The sequence below is a fragment of the Orycteropus afer genome, unplaced genomic scaffold (genome assembly GCF_000298275.1).
Source record: "Orycteropus afer afer isolate SDZICR_OR568_19922 unplaced genomic scaffold, OryAfe1.0 scaffold00316, whole genome shotgun sequence".
NCBI classification, from domain to species: domain Eukaryota; kingdom Metazoa; phylum Chordata; class Mammalia; order Tubulidentata; family Orycteropodidae; genus Orycteropus; species Orycteropus afer.
The window spans coordinates 2,879,925-2,886,193 of record NW_006921903.1 but is presented as its reverse complement, the minus strand read 5'-3'; positions in this window follow the sequence as shown (position 1 = coordinate 2,886,193).

Below are 6,269 nucleotides of genomic sequence, written 5' to 3'. Positions count from 1 at the left end.
GGAACAGACTCACTGTTATCCCCATCATCCCCCAGAAACTCTAGATTTTCTCTGCAGTTCAGTCAGAAGTCTGAGTCAGCAGTAAGGGGAAGGATGGTGTTGCATCAGTGACATTTGATAAGAAACTTGATTCTATACAAAAACTTTCTTGTGAACAAGATTAAAGAATATATATCTAAGCAACAGACCTCTGGGGGCTCTGTTGATCATGGCCCAGAATATCAGCAAGAGCTGGAGAAGGGTATGGTAAAAGAGTCATGACTACATTCCATCATTTCAAATACAAAGATTCCAAATTTGAAGGCACTTTCCTGAAGCAATATGTAAAATTAATCTGGTAATTTGTCATGGTTTAATTCTATAACTAAGCAGTGGTATCAGGACAAATTTATATTTTATACTTGTCAAAAGGAAAAAAAAAGAAACAATATATACTTTTTGATTCATTAGATCAAAGATGCCTGACACCCCTCCCCCCCCCCAAAAAAAAGAACGAAACTAACAAAACTTATGGGTATGAATGGTCTGTGGAAGTGTTCAGAGCTAAAACAGAACTCAATGATCCCAGTGTTACATTTAGAGCTTCCAATTCGACCTCAAGGATATACTTAATCCTTTGCTCTTTAAATAACTTCTGGGATATATGACAGATTCTGTTCCTAATTTTCTAATGGTCAAGGAAGAAATAAGGCAGGTCAAAATAAACCCTAAATCAAAAACCAAAACCTTTGCCAATGTGTCAGTTCTGACTCCTAGTGACCCTATAAGACAGAGTAGAACTTTCCCATAGGGTTTCCAAGGCTTTAATCATTATGGAAGTAGATTGTCCCATCTTTCTTCCACAGAATAACTGGTAGATTCTAACCACCAATCTTCCAGTCAGCAGCCGAAAGCTTAACCCCTGTAGCTCCAGGGCTCCTAAATAAATGTTCCATATATGAATAATCGAGGAGGAAAAACCTGGCAATGGCTGAAACTGCATGTCTTAAAAATTCATCAATGATTAAAATGAACTCTAAACCAAACTGGCCTCCAGAGAAAATTGAACTTGTTAAAGTCAATGACCACAGAAGAAAAGTGGAGAAAATCTTTCCTTAAAAAGTTACATCAGAAACAATTCATCTGGGGGAAAATAATGTCAAGTTAACAAAATCATCCAAACATCGTTTATGGAAACTACGTCAAGCTGTTTACTTGGATGAATGGCTCTTGCTCTTGAAAGCACTTTCTCCAAGTACTTGATGAGAATAATTTTGCAAGTAGAAGTGAGGAGTGTGGATTTAGTATCAGAGCTGCCAGCACTCAAATGCCACCTCTTCAGGGTACTCCCTCTATAATCCATCTAATTACTGGTCCTCCATGAGCCTCATTCTCTCATCTGGACAATGGGAGCATTGACTCACCTATTGTGAGAACTGAAAGAGTTAAAAGGCATGGCATGCTTACAAAGCTGTCACACAGTGAGTGGACCTTAGCCATTGTTTGCACAAGGAGAAACATGTCTTTGTACAAAAGCTAGGACCAAAACGCTCAATATCCCCTTTGGGCCAGATGGCAGCACTATGATTATGCACTTCAAACCATTTTGATAGCATCAGATGGAAAGACTGATCTTGAAAATGTACCAATAAAGCTAGCTCTGCCCCAGAGATATCATCAGTCCTCACTCCAAGAATGATACTGTATTTGAAAGAATGTTGTAGGTTTGTTATTTTTACCTATGAATGTTTACATTAAAAAAAAAAAAAAAGCGCCAATTGACACTTCCTGCTCTCTTTGCTGCCATCAGTACCAGTTCCCAGGCTTGTCAATTTGCACATGTCCACCTTTGGTGGCCCTTGATCAAGCTTGCAATGACTGTAATCCATGCACACCTCATATCTGGTGTGAGCTGCACAGAAAAAAGCCTAATCATATTGCCCATTGAAAGGACCAGCTCATTATTCATTATTCATTATTGCCATGAAGAAATCCAAACTTATATAGAAATGTCACCATTTTGTGTAAAAACCCTTGCTTTTTGAAAAATTAGGAACAAATTCAAATTTCAAAAGTCTATGCTAAGGGGTATATGATAGAAGTCAGGAAAATTGAGAACATCCTCCCTAATGCACCACCCAACCCTCTCCACCTCTGTTGGTGGCCTTGGGCCTCTGAGATAAGGTCCCGAGCCAGACAGGGTTTATAGAGGCAAAGCCTTGCTACAATTTCCATCAGGAGACCCTCAACATAGGAATGGGAGACTCAAAGCTTAGTAACCATCTCAGATCCCAGAATATGCCAGGAGCTCTCCCTTCTCCAGGTTTCTCCTTGAAGGCAACTTCTGTCCCCTAGTCCGATGGTAAGCTCCAACCTCGATACATGTGACCCTCCCTCTGGAAAGCCTGAACCTTCCTCAATGACCCACAGAAATTTTTACTCTTTTTTTTTTTTTTTGCTCTCTAGCTTGGGAATAGAGTGAATTTATTTCTTAATTTCCAGTTTTATGTTTTTCACTTCTTTTTGTTATCTATTTGAGTTTGATAGATGAAATAGGGATTAAGTTTGTAGACATTGTTGCCTTGTTCCATTCTTAGAGGAGAAGTAATCTTTCACCATTAAATATAATTGTGGTTGTTGTTGTCATGCACAATTGAGTCAGTTCTGACTCACAGCAACCCCACGTACACCAGAGCAAAGCACTGCCAGATCCTGCACTCTTCTCACAATGCTCGCTGTCTGAGCTCGTTGTTGTACCCACTGTGTCAGTCCATCTCATTGAGGATCTTCCTCTTTTTTACTGGTTGTACTTCTGTAGCGATACTGCCTCAGAAAGCCAAGGAGGGGTAGCTATGAGTCAGATTCGGCTTGACAGCAGTGAGTTTGCTTTGGTTTTCTACTTTATCAAGTATGACGTCCTTCTCCAGAGACTAGTCCCACCTGATAACTTGACCAAAGTCAGACAGGGTCTCACCATCTTTGTTCTAAGGCCTGTTCTGGCTGTATCTCTTTCAAGAAAGAACTGTTCATTCTTATCACTATTCATGATATAGTCAATATTCTTCACCACACCATATTTCAAAGGCATTAATTCTTCTGTCTAACAAACTCATTGTCTAGCTTTTGCATGCACATGAGGTGACTGAAAATACCAGGGCTTGGGTCAGGCTCACTTTAGTCCTCAAGGTAACTTATTTTCTCTTTAACACTTCCAAGAGGTCTTTTGCTGCAGATTTGCCCAATGCCATATGTTGTTTGATCTTTTGGATGCTGCTTTCATGGGCTTTGATAATGGATCCAAGTAAGATGAGATTCTTGACAACTTCAGACTTTCCCCTGTTTATCATGATGTTGCTTATTGGTCCAGTTAGGAGAATTTTTGTTTTTCTTTTGATGTGTAATCCATGTTGAAGGTTATCGTCTTTGGCCTTCATTTGTAAGTCCTCTTTACTTTCAGTAAATAAAGTTGTGTTATCTGCATATCACCGATTGCTAATGAGTCTTTCTCCAAACCAGAGGCAGTGGTGTTTTTCTTCACATGGTCCAGCTTCTCAGATTATTTGCTGAGCATACAGAGCAAATAATTATGATGAAATGTTCCAACTCTGATGCACACTTTTCCTGATTTTAAACCATGCAGTATCCCTTGTTCTGTTGAATGACTTCATCTTGGTCTATGTACAGGTTCCACATAAGTCAATTAATTGTTCCTAGAATTTCCATTATTTTCAATAGTATCCAAAATTTGTTATGATCGATATAGTTGAACACATTTGCTTAGCCAATAAAACACAGGTAAGCATCTTTCTGGTATTCTTTGCTCTCAGCCAAGATCCATGTGACATCAGCAATAATAACCCTCATTCCACCTCCTCTTCAGAATCTGTTTTGAATTTCTAGCCATTACTTGTTGATGTATTGCTACTACCATTTTTCAGTTATCTTCAGCAAAATTTTACTTGCATGTGATATTAATTACATTGTTGAATAATTTCCCCATTCTGTTGGATAAGCTTTCTTTAGAATGAACACAAACACGGATCTCTTCCAGTTAGTTGGCCAGGCAGTTTTCTTCCAAATTTCTTGGCATAGATGAGGAACCATTTCTCATGCTGCATCCATTTGTGGAAACATCTCAACTTGTATTCCATCAGTTCCTGGAGTCCTGCTTTCCCCCATTGCCTTCAGTGAAGCTTGGACTTCTTCCTTCAATACCTTTGGTTCTTGATCATATACTATCTCCTGAAATAGTTGAACATCAACCAATTCTTTTTGGGATAATGACTGTGTATTCCTTCCGCCTTCTTTTGATGTTTCATGCTTCACTCAATATTTCACCTGTAGGATTCTTCAATATCACAACTTGAGGCTTGAATTTTTTCTTCAGTTCTTTCAGCTTGAGAAATGCCAAACGTGTTCTTTTGGTTTTCTAACTTCAGGTCTGTATGTTATTTTTACATGACATAAATAAGGTTAAGAAGCTTCTTCCTAGGGTTAGTTTTTTGTGAATTTTAATGAGACTAGGTGTTGAATTTTGTCATATTATTTTTCTGCATTTATTGAGATCAACATATATATTTTCTTTTTTTAATCTCTTGCTATTGTGATATGATACATTTTTTTAAATGGTGATCCAGGCTTTCATTCTTGGAGAAAACTATAGTTGATAACATTTTATTTTCTTTATTAGTTCCTAGATTTGAGTTTGCTAATATTTCATTAAGAATTTTTGAATCTATGTTCTTGTAGCATATTGATCTGCAATTCTTTTGTAATATTTTTATCTGGTTTCAGTTTCAGGGAAATGCTGGCTTCGTTAGAAAGTCATCTCCCTCTGTTCTTGTTCTCTTGTGCCTCTCTTAACAGAAATACCACAAATGGATGGCTTCAACAAACAAGGATTTATTCTCTTACAATTTAGGAGGCTAGAAGTCTAAGTTCAAAGTGCCAGCTCCAGGTGCTGGGTGAAGGCCCTTGACCTTGGGCTTCAGCTCTGCCTCTTGCTCCCAGCCCACTAAAGCTGGAGGCTTCTCTTAACTCATGCAGCTTCTGGCCTTTGAGGCTGAAAAGCCCAAGGTCAACAAGTAAAAGACATAGTACCAAAATTATCAAGCAACATGGCAAGCCACTAGTTCAAGTCCATTAACAGTCCCAAGATCAGCAGACAACATGGCAGACCATGGAGATGAAGACTCGGCCAAATCCAGATCCAGATAGGCCAAAAGCTCAGAGATCTTTCTCAAATCTTCTTCGTATTACTGGAAGTAAACCACATCCCTAAGCATCTACTCAGCTGTTCACAGTGGATTCCACCATGGAGTTGATTACCAGTCTCATCATGGGGAATAACTACATCCAGTTGCCCAGCCTCTCAACACTAGCCCCAGCCAAGATAACACATAATCTTAACTACCAAACCCTCTTCAATTTTCTTTTTGGAAACAAACACATTGGAAAACAAGAAAAATGAAAAAACAATTGGAAACCTTTCATCTTTAAATAATTGGGATAATAAGGACCTGAAGTTTTCTTAGTGAAGTAAGTTTTACTGTAAAATCAATTTCTTTAGCAGATGATAATTCCATTTATCTGTATCTTCCTTTATGAACTTTTGTAAATATGCCTGTCAAGAAATTTATACAAGTCACCTAAATTGTTAAATTTATGGGCGCAGTATTTGTTTGCAACGTTTCTTTATTTTCCTTTAAATTTAAGCAGAATTTGTAGTGCTGTCTCCTCTTTCACTACTACTATACTGATAATTTGTATAGTTTTCTTTATTCTTAGTCTGACCAGAGGTTTCCAATTAATTTCTTTATTTATTTTCACTATATATATATATATTTAAGCTGTGATTTAGGTGAAAATTTACAAAGCAAATTGGTTTTCCATTCAACAATTCATGCACATTTTGTTTCATGCCATTGACTGCAATCCCCTACACTGTAACAGCACTCTTCCCAGTTCACCCCTGTGTTTTCCACTTCCCTTCATCCTTCCTTCCATAGTTGAATGTTCTGATAAGTGCATAACTTTCTGGTATTATTGTTCACCTTATAGGCCTGTCTATCATTTGGCTAAAAGTCAACCTAAGAGTTCCCTGTCTGAAGGGTGTCTAAGAGTGATAATCTTGGGGGTTCCACTAGTCCATGTCAAAGCAAAAAGTCTGCTCTTTGATTTTTACTGATCTTTGCATAGTACTGTCTTTTGGGTTCATTTCACTTTTTCTTTTATTTTTCTATTTTTAATGTTATTTATTTTATTTTTTCTTTACACTTTTTTCTCTAGCT